General features: G+C 39.9%; 1 long non-coding RNA gene across 2 annotated transcripts in view; it reads right to left on the reverse strand.

Annotated features, from left to right (window-relative positions):
- Window positions 1-2,306: 2,306 nt before the first annotated feature.
- Window positions 2,307-14,932, reverse strand: part of LOC116597780 — a 44,481-nt gene continuing 31,855 nt past the window's right edge. For both annotated transcript variants that reach the window (XR_004288779.1, XR_004288778.1), the window contains 2 exons: window positions 2,764-2,820; window positions 2,307-2,332 (listed from right to left, as the gene is read on the reverse strand). This is a non-coding gene — a long non-coding RNA (uncharacterized LOC116597780). The remainder of the gene's footprint in view (window positions 2,333-2,763; window positions 2,821-14,932) is intronic.

Genomic DNA, 14,932 nt, shown 5'->3' on the forward strand with positions numbered 1-14,932 from the left:
CCATCTCAAAATCAACCTTCAGTGACCAACAAAAGCAACCAACAGGAACAATCACCAATGAGGAACTATCAGGCAATTGCACTTTTTCTGTAGTGCCCAGCTGACCTTGATTTTTGCTCTTCGGTCAGGGTATGTTTTCACAAAGCCTTAGTTAACAAATGGAAGTTACAGTTAAGTCCTTGTAAGCAATGCTTCTCAGACATCCATGTGCACAGATTCTTGAGAAGGCACAGATTCTGATTCAGCAAGTCTGAAGTGGGGTTTGAGATTCTGCATTGCTAACAAGTCTCCAGGTGATACTATTGCTGCTGGTCCATGGATCACACTTTGAATAGCAAGGGTTTAGAGACCTTGGGATAAACTGCTATCAGTATCCCAAGAGACTAACTGAAGAGATTAAACCAGTTGCAGTGTGAGTGGGGAGCCAGGTAGATCTGGTAAGATGTTAAAAGTACCCAGAAGGGCTAGGTTGGATCCATTCCTGATACTCAAGAGTACTTGGCAGGTGTTGCCATGACCTTGAGATCCAAACTCATTAATTAACTCTGGTAAAATCTGGGTTATAAGGATCTTTCCTAGTGGAACATGTGACTAGTGAAGTCCTGATTAATGCAAAGAAGTGATGCCCATGTGTAATATTCATCATTTCATAGGAGGTTATGGGTGATGACAGCAAACTTTGGTGGACAATGATAGTTTCACTAGCCTCCTTATTATCTGCTCTAGGCAATAAGCAAAGTAATGGGTAGTGGGAAACAAGGGACCAAGACCTAAAGAGCTGGCACTGAAGGCAGTGTGAGATAGGCAGGATTTGGTATAGCCCCTTACAGGAAGGTCTAAGTGATGGTTTCCCATCATGTGGATCTAGTCTCCAGGATATAGATCTTGACAGAGTATAGATCTTGACAGGGCACAAAAGAAATAGCCAATAAGAACTCTTATACCTGTGAAAGTAATGTTTTGCAATAATTTAGCAGATGATGCGGTAATTGAGCATAATCTATTACATGACTGTCCCGTGAGTGGGTGACTTCTGAGGGTATAGTGAAAGAGATTTAGTTTATAACCTGGCTGGAACAGTGGATGTCCTTGTCACTATTAATAGGCAAAAAACATTCAAATCGATATGTGGAAAAATCCTCCTGAGATTTTGATTGTGGTATGTTAAATCTGCAGATCAGTTTGAGAATTCACATCTTGACAACACTGAGTCTTTCGATCGATAAATCTCAATTTATTTAGATCATCTTTGATGCTTTCATCAGCTTTGTAGCTTTGAGCATACAGATCCTGCACACACTTTGTTAGATTTAATCTACGTATTTAATTTTTGAGAGCTAATATAAATATTCTTTAAAAACCTTTTTGTTCTCTAATTGCTCATTGCTAGTATATGTCACCCTTAAAATCTCCAGTATATCACCTCAGAATAAATCATGCTTCTGAAGTTTTACTGAGGACTGGAGATAGCCGAATAAGATACCTTCCCATTTATTTCATTTGGTCCTTGATGTGGTCTTCATTATTGAGTAAATGGCAGTATGTCCAATGAATGTCATGACCTTGCCTGCCTTTGTAGTCCCCTCCATCTAGACTAGCATTTGTTTGACTTCACTTGGGAGGGTCAGCAGTATAATTTCACCATCCTGCCTTAGGGCTGTTGAAATTTTCTTATGCTACGATATGGGCTCACTAGACCATTTCTCTAGTTCTGTCTTTAACTGAGGTTACTTGGAGCTTTATATTGATTATGTCCCTATCCATGCATCATCAAGGGCATTGATCGCTGAAGCCCTTCTGTCACTCATCTCCATAATGACAGACAGGAGATGGCTTATTAAACAAGTACAAGTGGGCGCCTGGGTGGCTCAGTGGGTTAAAGCCTCTGCCTGCAGCTCAGATCATGATCCCAGGGTCCTGGGATCGAGCCCTGCATCGGGCTCTCTGCTCAGCAGGGATCCTGCTTCCTCCTCTCTCTCTGGCTGCCTCTCTGCCTACTTGTGATCTATCTGTCAAATAAATAAATAAAAATCTTTAAACATAAAAAAAAAATTTCTTGGCAAAGCAAGTACAAGGTTTGAAATCTTAGCCCCACAGCGATTTGTAGGTGTCATGCTTGACATTCTTGAGGCTTTTAGAGAAAAATTTTGCCTCTATGGACTCCCTTCCTGAAGAAGGAGACACGGGCTGGGGCGCCTGGATAGCTTTGTGGGTTAAGCATCCAACTCTTGATTTTAGCTTAGGTCATGGTCTCAGGGTTGTGAGATCAAGCCCTACATTGGGCTCGGTGCTGGTCATGGAGCCTTCTTAAGAGTCTCTCTCCCTCTCCCTTCTCCTCCCTAAAAAAAAAAAAATTAGGAAACTTGGGATTGGTTGGCCCATTTAGTTACTAGCACAACTTTATTACTCTCCCCAGCATCTTACTTCAATCCATCTATTTGTTCTATGTCAGTCTTCTAACCTATAAGTGAAGGCCCAGTCAACAGGAGGCACAGGTCAGAAGTGAATATCATAATGCATCCCTCTATTCTACTCTGAACACTCAAGGACACTGGAGACCTTTATGTAGGATACACATGCCTACAGGAGTCTTTGAGCTTAAAGATATGTATATGGACCTACATAGACCGCTCACTAGTCCACCCTCTTCCTCTGAGTCAAGGCACTGTGCTCATTAAAGCTGTGCCTAATAGGTTTCCTTAGATTTTAATATTAATCTTTGTCCTGTTAATGCCAATATTAATTGTTACAAAATAAAATCACCTACCTTGCTTCCCTCTCGCCAACACAGGGGTGGGATCGTGGAATGATATTTACCACCTGTTTGAAAAGAAGTAGGTGGATATCAGCATGTAGATATTCACTAATCACCTGCTCCCCTTAAGAACATGGTAGATGCCATAACCTTTTAAAAAATTTATTTATTTATTTATTTATTTATTTGACAGAGATCACAAGTAGGTAGAGAGACAGGCAGAGAGAGAGCGAGGAGGAAGCAGGCTCCCCGCTGAGCAGAGAGCCCAATGTAGGGCTCAATCCCAGGACCCTGGGATCATGACCTGAATGGAAGGAAAGGGCTTTAATCCACTGAGCCACCCAGGCTCCCCATAGATGCCATAACTTGTACTGCCCAGATCACCATTCTCCCCAAAACCTATGTGTCACATTACACCTACACAAACCACACACACAGAGTTTGTGTGACCATAAAACTCTTCACTATTATAGATATAAATCATTGACTTCTGTGGATATCCCAAAGATGGCATCTCTGGTGCCCCTGCTTAGTCCTATGCCTAAATGGGTCAATGATCAATCATACTTGATGGGAATTTGATGCCTGGGGGAAGAATTCAAGCCGGTTTAACAACAGATGACAGATTTGAGTATATAGTCTAATTCGGAGTGTATACTGCAAATATTGATTTGTCCCAGTAGGAAGTTGGGTGCTGTAGCAAAACCAAGCTTTTGTCTGCATCATCTGGGAAGTAAAATGTATAATATCTCCTCTCTCTTAGAACTTAATCAGATGTTTAGTCAGTATCCACAGCATCCACATGCCAGGGATGATGTAATAAATGCTTGCTATTTTTGTGGTAGCCCACCATCTTTTGAAGGGTCTTTTGGTATCTGAGTAAAGCTCCATGTTATGAGTATTGTTCCCTCAGGTCTCCTTTGCTGCTAGAATACAGACAGCAACTTGGTTGCAAGGGCAAGCCATCTCTCACAATTAGAAACATCAGCAGCATGAGGAACAAGCTCTGTGCAGTTTCTCATATCGCTGGCATGATCTGTGGCACCTCTATCTTGCTTTCAGAAAGAGGTCATTGTGGTTGCAAGGTTAAGTTCCTGAATCAGAAATGGCGACAGTGCTGGTGTTGGTAGGTGTGGCAATAAAGTTGAGTTCCCAGGGTTCTCAGTGGTGACAGAAAGAATAGTAGTGATTTTAGCCCCCCTCCTCTTTTTTTAAACTTTTTTTCCTTGTCCAGGTGAAATTCACACAACCTAAAACTAACCATTTTCAGTGCAGTTCAGTGGGAGTCAGGACATCACAGGTTGTACAACCACCACCTCTATCCAGTTCCAAAGCATTTTCATCACCCCAAAAGGAAACCTTGCATCCATTAGCAGTGGTAGTTTCTTTTTCATGTTAGTTTTGTAGGATGATTTGGGATATTATTCTTGGGAACTTACTGAGAATTTCTTTTCTACAGTGGTATAATTATGCAAAAGCAAAAATATGCAAGGGTAAGTCTATAGAAACAGTTTGTGCCTAAATTAACTCTTGGACATATTGTCTTCAAAGGAATGTTTCAAACCAGCCAAAGACTAACATCAACATGCTTACATTTGAGTCAATTTTAACTTAAAAATCCAAAATCGTAAGGGCATTGGTTTTTTTATGAGTTTGGAAATTGAATCAGAAAATTGTGAAAATAGAATTGGTTAAGTCATGTCTACGGTTCTGTCTGAAACCACCGTAGGTCACACTTCTCTCTAAGGCACAGTTTGAACCAGTTGAGGATTATGACTTTGACATGCCTCCCGTTGTCTTGCACCCCTCAGCCTGCCTCACACCAAATGAGATGCGCTGTTGCCCCTGGGCAAGCCAGCTCTCACTGCCTGGGTAGTGCCATCACTGTAGCTGCAGGCCTTCAGCCAACGCCAAGTTCCCTGTTCCTTCTGACCACGCAGATGGACTGAGATGGGAGGGGCAGGCGTGGGATAGCAAATCCAAAACTATGGCACTAGGGATGAGATTGGCCAAACTCCAAGTCGAGGATGATCCTCTGTCTGGCATAGCAGATCCAGCCCTAGGGGAGTAGTTTCAGTACAACCAACTTCAAGGACCCCCAGGCAGCAGGGGAAAGAAGCAGTGGGTGAGGGAGGAGTAGTGACTGAAGGAAATCTCAGGAGGGGAACAATAATTAGCAACTGACATTGTATCTGTAGCTTCCATTTCAGGACAGTCTACCATATCCAGGGGATACTCACCCTCTAATGTGTTTCTTGGGCAATTATCTAGAAACGAATATTTTTTACAAGAGCTGTGTTCAGTATTAGACTATAGTTGTTTAAGCAGTATCAAATGATGTGCAGTTTTTGTAGTATAAAGCAAAAGTCTGAATTAAGGATCATTAATACTAGCCTACTTAATACTTGACTCAGCTGTGGGTGAACCCCCAATGCAAAACGCTAAAAATAAAAGGTAAATTTAAAAGTCCCATCAAGCTAAATTGTGCAAGTGTTTATGATTCTTTGTGCTTTTAGTCTGTCCATGTGAAACCCAATCCATAGATTTACCAATCTATGGTACCCAAACTTATTTTTTATTCTTTTAGATTTTATCTTTTCACTTACTCAATTATCTTCAATATGATTAAAATCTCTACTATTCTCTATTATAGGTTATTCATTTTTGTATGAGGCACTTAAGCCCCTTAAAAACAATTAAAGTATATTTATTTTATGATTGCTTATCTATTGAAATATATTTTTGAGTGCCTACTGTATACCAGGCATTATGAAAGGCACTGGGACAAAAGGATGGCTTTTCCACGTCATGGAATTAAACTTCTCTTTCTCCAATTCATTTAATAGCCACTCAGTTGATTGGGTTTCATTTTCAGTTCGAAAATTTGGAGGCTCAGCGCACCTGGGTGGCTTAGTTGGTTAAGCGTCTGACTCGATTTCAGCTCAGGACATGATCTCAGGGTCCTGGGATCTAGCCACATGTTGGGCTCTGTGCTTAGCGTGGCGTCTTCTTGTCCTTCTCCCTCTGCTCCTCCCCCTGCATGTTCTCTCTCGCAAATAAATAAATAAATAAATAAATAAATAAATAAAATACTTAAAAACAAATAAAAAGAAAGAAAAAAGAAAATTTGGAGGCTCATAGATAATTGGGTATTTTCTCTTTTTAAAAAATAGTTTTAATTAATTAATTGATTGATTTATAAAGATTTATTTATTTGGGGGGCAGCGGGAGAGAGAATCTCCAGCTGACTCCCTGCTGAGTGGGGAGCCCCACAAGGTACTTGGTCCTCCAACGCCTGCATATTTTCATAAATTACACTCAATTGTATAACTTTGAATTTCTATAATGAAAAATCATATTAAGTCCCAAATCATGGAAGGTTATTGTGACTTATTACAGCAGGCAAAACTAAAAATATCCTTGCCTTGGAATCTGTTTTCTTACAGGGTTGGAATTAATAGTGGGTGTTTTGAAGGTTTACTAAATGCACTTTCAGTTTCAGATCAGCAGATAGCAGCACTTGATTTCAGTTGGAGGGAAAGTTGCAGAGGCATTCTGTGTAATGTTATGACAAGTACACTCAAAGCCTCCAGCAAATGACTTTTTTTTTTAATTTCTTTTCAGCGTAACAGTATTCATTGTTTTTGCACCACACCCAGTGCTCAGCAAATGACTCTTAAAGTGAAAACTTAACACATTCAAATACAAGATACCATGTTTTGTCTTAGAAGGGGGAACACAGTGGTACTTTGGCCAAGTACCTTTATGAGACTGACGCGCTCAGTTGCGCTAAGGAGGCAACTTGGCCAAGTACCTTTAATTTAACAAGGTAAGAGATACCTTTTATTACTCTTCAGTGTAAACAACAGGACTTCTCCTGTTAAGGAGCATATAAAGCACAATCTGAAATTTTATTTACTATAATAGAAAGAAAGTGTTATGTTTTTCTCTGATTAACTTTTCTCAGGAGCATTCTAAGTGACATGAATTTGATTTACTGCAATTTGCTGTATTACTGCTGCAGACGCTAAATTAAAATAAAGACCACACAGAAGAGGTTCTTCCAAACAACCCAAAGAAGTAAAAGGAAACATTCCTGTGTACTAGGTTTATAAAACGAGTATATGCATTTTCTTAAATGCTCATCACCATTGGAAGGCATGACTATCCTGCTGTTCATGTTTGTGGTATTGTCCCCAAAAGGAAACTGAATTATCCATTCAACAAATGTGCTAGGCCCTATGCTAAATACACAGCTTCCTGACATTGGGTACAAGTTGCCATACACATTCATTTTCAATTTCCAGCTGAATGATCTCTTGTCCAGTTATATTTTCATTATGATTTCTGGATTAGGTCCATTCAACAGTGGCTTTTTTCTTTTTGTAAGATCTATTTATTTATATATTTGACAGAGATCACAAGTAGGCAGAGAGGCAGGCAGAGAAAGGGGGGGGAAGCAGGCCCCTCATCGAGCAGAGAGTCCAACGTGGGGCTCAATCCCAGGACCCCGGGATCATGACCTGAGCCTAAGGCAGAGGCTTCAACCCACTGAGCCACCTAAGTGCCGCAATAGTGGCTCTTATTGATTTGTCTTCCCTGAAATGGGTCTACTATGTCACCGATTAGTTGCCCCTCTTGTTCCATAATTATCATTTGACAGACAAATAGGCATCCAGTGTGTTCAGGCATCCCATCTCCAGCCCCATGAGGCCCCGGTCAGACCCCTGAGCACCAGGCACAAACACCTCCGTAGGGATCCCAGCACCATCCGTGTGTGCTCCTATCACACCCCAAGGTTTTGTAGCCTCACATCTTCCCTTTTGTTCTCCAGTCCTGGATGGGACTGAAAAATTCTCTTTTTTTGCAGGTATGAATCTTTGAGCCACCCCACAAGGGTCTTTGGTTCTTTCAGTCTTCCATCACCTGTGTAGTCAGTTCCCCCACATTAAATCTCCCCTGTTTGAAATACTTCTGTCTTCATTATTCTCCTTGACCAATACAGCTGTGAAAATAGCAAACATGTATCTGAAGCTTTATTTCAACAGCAGAGGAAGGTTTTATTTCCTAGGCTATGTGTATGATTTCAAGTTAAATACTTGACAGGATCTTGGGGTGTTGGTGGCAAAAAATGGAATCATTAACTTTCAAATAATTTTAAAATAGGGTCAATAAAATCAAAGATTTAGGATGGAAGAAGAAAAAGCCAACAAATCCCTCACATTGCATTCATCACTAGTTTGGATTCATGATTCCAAGTCCATTTAACAAATTAAATCCTGAGTATCAAATACTTTACATTTTATAAATGTAAATGTAAAATCAGATTACTACTTAGATCTTCATATTTTCTGTGGCCCTCGCATTGAGCATTTTCCTTTGTCCCCTCAAAATAGCCAAAATGAGGAGAGTGGGAGATACAAGATTCCAGTTATGGAATGACTAAGTTATGGGAATGGAAGGCATAGCATAAGGAATACAGTCAATGATATTGTAAGAGTGACGTAACAAGACAAATGGTGGCTACACTTGGGAACATTAGGCTAACATTGGGCTAACTTGGGAACTTAGCATAATGTAGAAACTTGTCAAATCACTAAGTTGTATACTTGAGACTAATGTAATTTGTGTGTCAACTATACTAAAAAAAAAAATAGCCAAAAGGTGAATCACAAAATACTAAAATTTAACTGGGATGAACTAGATAATTAATCTGCTTTGTCCTTTAACCATTACAGAAATGGAATGTGTAATTAAAAATTTACAAAAAAGAATCTCCAGGCCCAGATGGTTTTGCTGGAGAATTCTATGAAACATCAAGAAAAGTCAACATCAGCTTTACACAATCTCTTCCAAAAAATGGAAGAGCAGGGAACACTTCCCAATTCATTTTATAAGGCTAGGATTACTCTAATACCAAAACCAGACAAACACAGTACAAGAAAGAAAACTAAAGACTAATACCTCTCATGAACTCCGATAACAAAGTTCAACAAAATATTAACAAATCTAATCCAACAATGTATGTAAAGAAGTATATAACATGAAGTATATACTATATGGAGTGGGATTTATTCCAATATATAACACTGGCTCAACATTTAAAAAATCAACATGAACCACTATATAAGCAGGCTAAAGAAGAAAAATCATATGATAATATCAACTGACACAGAAAAAGCATTTGATGAAATCCATTCACATTCAGAATAGTCAGTGTCCCTACTTGGGATCTGATAGTGTTGACTCCACCCTTAGGCAACTTACCCATCCTTGATACTCCCCTATGTAAAAACAATGCTTTCATATTTTATGAAGTAAGAGGTTGGATTTTTTTTTAAAGATTTTATTTATTTATTTGACAGAGAAAGAGAGATCACAAGTAGACAGAGAGGCAGGCAGAGAAAGAGGGGGAAGCAGGCTCCCTGCCAAGCAGAGAGCCTGATGTGGGGCTCGATCCCAGGACCCTGAGATCATGACCTGAGCTGAAGGCAGTGGCTTAACCCACCGAGCCACCCAGGCACCCCGAAAATAGTACTTTTCTAAATAAATAATGTAGTTAGAAAGTTTGTAATTATTCCTATGGTATACACTTGTTTGGATTAAACCAGTAATACCATAATATTTCTGTTTCCAGGATCAAACATTATACTTTAATGTTTGAATGAATACATTCATTATATAACCCGGATAGCAATTTCCAGTTCTAGTGCTAATGTACTTTCTGGCTAAAGCTGAAATTCTTAAGAGCAATTAACTAATTCATGAATTAATATTGCTTAGGCATCAGCCTCTAGAACTAAATGAGATGATGTATGTAAAATGCTTATCACATTTCCTGCCATATTGTAATAATAATGCCACATTGTAACATAATAAATGACGGCCATTATTATTAGTACTGTAAACTAAAGATGTCATGAGTTTTTCTACAGTGATTATGGCCACAGATAAATTTTTTCTTTAAAAAATGTAAAGCATTTTCAAGCTATCGATAAGTTTCTCAAATGCAAGGTCCCATATGCTGGGACCTCTTTTATGCTTTTGTAAATCCTATTAATTCTGTCAATCTAAAGTCTGATTAGAAAGTTTACCAGTAGATTTTTTTCCATAGTGGATGGACATCAGCCATATACAGGCTGCATGTGCATATCAGTAAAAACAAATACTGCCAGCTTTAATTAACTAGTGCTTTAATTAAGCCTTTGGTACAGAGAAGTTGTGTCATTTGGGTACTGTGCAACACAGATGCTGAGACAGAGTTAGGAAGGCAAAGGTCTAGTGAGAGTTACCTAGAACAAAATTTAGAGATGAACTGGGGAGGAAACAATATGGGACAGAAAAAACCTCTGACCATGTTGCAGGCCTGACAGTCTTAATTGAAATAACAGGCTGGCTAGGAGCAAAGATTGACCATGAGGACGCCCACTCAGGGCAGATATGGCTGGGACCCTCTCCACACTCAGTCATTCAAGGCGAGGGGGGCTGGGGTAGGGTGCTACCTTGGGAAGGAGGCCTTAACTTAAATACTAAACCAGAGCCAGAAGGTACCAACAGATGGAGCATGTGGGCTAACTGCATCCTTTACAGCTAGCCAGGAAGTCCTTGGGGGAGGAACTGAGGAGCACACCTCCATGAATTCCTCAGAACACACGCTGGAAAATCATAGAAGCAAAATCCCTGTTTGACCTTTTCTTGCTGCCTTTCTAGGACTCACTTCTTTCTGTGTTAAGCCTCCATGTTAGCGTGACTTTCACCACTTCCACGCCGCTCTCAGGCCCAGGGGAAATCATTCTGCTCTTTCCCAAGTTGCTCTGGGAAGAGGCAGGATTTGTGAGGTTGACCTGGGTTGCCTGGATCCGTAACTTAGACACCTCACTCACTCTTCTTCTGGGCATAAGAAAACTATCAAGCCTTGCCTCTATCCTGGGCATGCCCACATTCTCCTCTGTTCTTGGATTTCCAAACTTATTGAGTGTTTCTCCTCTCTCTTTCTCCAGTCTGAGCAAATGGATGCAGTTCAATGAATCACAGGTGAAGAGGAGAGGAAGCAGAGGGTGTGACAGGATCGACAAAGGCAGACCCTGACTGAAGACAGCACAATTCCCCCCCGACCATCTAATTTTTATGGCCTGAGTTCCGTCTGGGCCTAGAATATTTTTATGTCCAAAGGCACAAACTTTAGTATATGTGATGCTGAAGCGAGGACAAAGGCACAAGCTTTAGAAATGTAAAAAGCCTTTCCTTCGCTTTTCTGCTGTGATAACCTTGCCTTTAGTCAATGAATGCATTTACTAAATGCATTAAGAGCAAAGAGTAAAAGAAACTCAGAAAAGAAAAATCTTAGGTAACATCTCAAAATATTATGCCGCCACAATGAACATCCAAGAATCCTATCAGGACCTGTGGATGAGGTCAGTGAAACTTTGTTATAGTCTTTGATGATTTAGGGAGAAGGGAAAAAGACCAGATGATCAAAGTCAGGAAAAAAATAAAATCTCTATTTTTTTTTTTTTTTAAGTCAGAAGAAAAAGGATGCTGCGAATCATAGATTGGTAACCAAATGTTCCAATTTGTCTGGGGTAATTCCAGACAAAACTCATCTCATTTCCTTTTTTTTTTCATAGTTTGTCTTAGTCAGGCAAAGGCCTTAAAATAAGATATCTGGACGGCAGGAAATAATTTGACAGTCTCCAGAGATATCTCTATGAATAAGATGCAAAAATGAAGACCAGAAAACTGAGGGGCTGGTAGATTTGTGATACAATGAACCACTATTCCCAGTGAGACTGGGACATGGCCAAAGTCAAGTGGTCAAGATGGAGGTGGCTATGGAGATTATGACACATAAAGAAAGTTGGATGGAACTGAGAATATGAAGCCTGAAGAAGTCTCGGGGAACACGTGGTAACCTAAAGATGAGAAATTAAGCACCTGTGATGTGTAGGCTTGTTCCGTGGGGCTGAAAAGAAAAACTGGGAAAATTTCTGGTAATTAGAATTTGTTTCAAAAGCAAACAAAAAAACAAACAACAGAAATAACCCCTAGGACATTGTGAGGTAGTATGTTTATCAGCAGCATGACATTATGGAAGAGATTCATTCATTCTATTCAATGTACAGATTGCCTACACTCCAGACATAGAGAAATACAGAATGAGATTAGATGACTTCCAAGAGCTCGCACAATTCTGAGCAGCTATGATTCTATTCTTTAAAAAAAGGAGAGTGCTAAACCACAACGAAGAGAACTGCCAGGTTTTCAAAAAAATGTTTTATATGATTTACAGAAAAACTAGTGATTCAGAAAGAGTTTTATAAAAGTTCGTGGATATACCCAGAGCCAATTTTATGGCTCACTACTGGCAATATTAATGGAAGCTCTAATAAAAGTTATGATATATAGTAATAAAACACCTAAGCATGGACTCATAAATCATATTCCAACAGCATAAGGAGGTCATTTTTCCTTTGTGATTTAATACAGTTTTCCACAGGAGACCTATAAACCCCCAGTATAGGCTAAAGACTGAGGTTAAACCATGCCATTTCAGAGATAAAATAGCAATGAATATGTAGGTATGAAAAAAAGTGAACTCTAGATTTACAATGTGGAAATTGTTTAGTCACCCCATTTGATAGCATAAGAACCCAGGAGGTTGCTTATTGGGTTCTCCTAACTTAAGATTTAATAAGTTGACTTTCCCTCATTCAGCTCTACCAAAATTCTAGACGGATGTTTGAGGAAGCATTAAAACCTACTAGGTTTGCTCACCATCATTATTTTTGCATCTCATCCACTTACCCTGCCATCTGATATCACACAGCTACCTTATTCACTCAGGAGCTACTCCTCTGATCCCTGATAGGGCTGTCAATCATAAGACCTCCCCACCCCTGCATCTCAGGTATGACTTTGGCGGGCCAAGTTTTCCCATCCACCTCGTGGTGGTTAATTTTATGTGCCTATTTGATTGGACTAAGGGATGTCCAGATGGCTGGTAAAGCATTGTATCTGGGTATATCTGTGAGGGTGACTCTGGAAGAGATGAACATTTGAATTGGAAGACCAAGTAAAGATCCTCCTCACCAATTTTGGTGGGCATCATCCAATCCATCAAGGGGCCAAATCAAAGAGGCAAAGAAGGGCAAACTGCTTATCTCTCTGCTTGAGCTGAGACATCCATCTTCTCCTGCCCATGGACATCAGAGCTCCTGGTACTTGAGTTTTTGGGCTCAGACAGGGAGTTACCTTATCAGCTCCCCTGCCCCCCTGCCATTTCTCAGGCCTTTGGACTTGAGACTGAGTTACACCACCAGCTTTCCTGGTTCTCCAACTCTCCCAGCCTGCAGTTCATGGGACTGCTTGGCCTCCACACCTGGTGGTTCTATTTCTCTGGAGAAATAGTGACTTGTCCAGAGGGTACCCCCATCTGGCCCTAACCCTAACCCTAATCCTCTCTCAGCAATTTTTAAGGGATGCAAAGAGAAGTCTTAGGGGAAGCTTGTTTCCTATTATCACAAGCACTAGAGACTGAGTCTGGAGATATGGGGGACCCATCTTTATCACCACAAGAAAAGAGCTTCCCTGGGAGTAAACCAGTGCAGAGAAAAGAAGAGTCCAGAAATGGGAAGAAACAGAGGCCTAATAACATCCTTTGAGTTCCTGAATCCAGCATGACTGAATCCGTATGAAGGCCTGGACTTTTCAGAATCATGAGACAACGAATTCTCACCTACTTAAACTAGTTTGAGTTCATTTCTGTCACTGGCAACCCAAAGAGTCCTAATTAATTGGATATGACAGTTACTTTTATGTCACTGGTTTAATTCTAGTCATTTTTTGGTAATTATCTTCAAAGAACTAGTCATCTTGAGTAAGAGATCTTTTCATTAGGACTTATTTCATTTACTTATTTTTGAAAGGGACCCATGTAGGCACACTAATTAGGAAGGAATAATGTTGAGCACCAAAGCCATCCTGGGATTTGAGCTTCTTTCCCAAGTTAAAATGAGTTCGTCATTGTGATGCGATAATAAAATATATTTATCCCATCTCCCATGTTCTTGAGAGATGTAGCTAACACCCACCAGAGATAGGATCTAGATACTCTTTCCTTGAGTCCAGATGGGGCTTGTACAGCCCTGATTAGTGGGGAAGAATGGGAGAGATACCATGCAGCTTCTGAAGCTGGGCCATAAGAAGGACACAGCTTTTGCCTGGCTCTCTCAGGACACTTGCCCTTGGAACTCAGCTTCTATGCTATGTGGAATCTCAAACCAGCCACAAAGAGAGGCCCATGAAAGGGAAACTGAGGGTTTCAGCTGACAGCTGATATCAACTTTCAGACATGTAAGCAAACAAGCCTTTAGATGACTCCACTCCCAAGACTTGGAGTCTTACAGCTGAGGCCCTCATGCTTCCCACTGTGGCCCGTCTAAAATCCTGACTCTTCCAAACCATGAGAGACAACAAAAGATTTTTTATTTTAAGCCACTAAGTTTTAGAGCAATTGTTAAATAGTATTAGATAACTAACATGGTCATCTTAGTTGAGATGACAGACGACCAGAAATACTTATTTTGCAGAAAATACTTATTTTGCAGAAAAGGAAAGCTTTATAAGGATTGAAATGAAGTAACTGGTTTTCTGGCTATAGTTTGGAAATTCATATAGACATTGATTTCTATCATTTGAACGGTATACTTTTGAAATTGAAGCATCATGTGTTACTTGGGAGAGGTCATTACTTTATGTAACGAATCAGTTAAATAAAAACAAGAAGGTACACTAATTTCAAAGATGTCATGATAATACCTTGGGGGAGGTGCAGTAAAATACAACAGTATCTGATTGTTTTCTTTTGCAGCTCTGAACACTTTTTCATTTGTAAAAGATTTACAAGATCAGCTTCTACATAAAGGGAAAACAAACAAACAAACAAACAAAAACAAACAAACAACAAAAAAAACACAACTCCACAAATCCATTCCTGAAAAATTCTAAAAGAGAGAGGAAATGAGAGAAAAGAAAGAGCCGGAGCCTGAAAAAGCTTCAAAGTTGCCATAGGAATCAAATCCCAGGCCCAGTCTCATGATTATGCAAATCATTTCAGGTTCAGAGGATTAACTAATACACTCAGCTGAGAACCTTGTCTAAAAGAATAGTATCTAAACC

Source organism: Mustela erminea, chromosome 8 (assembly GCF_009829155.1).
Source record: "Mustela erminea isolate mMusErm1 chromosome 8, mMusErm1.Pri, whole genome shotgun sequence".
NCBI lineage: Eukaryota > Metazoa > Chordata > Mammalia > Carnivora > Mustelidae > Mustela > Mustela erminea.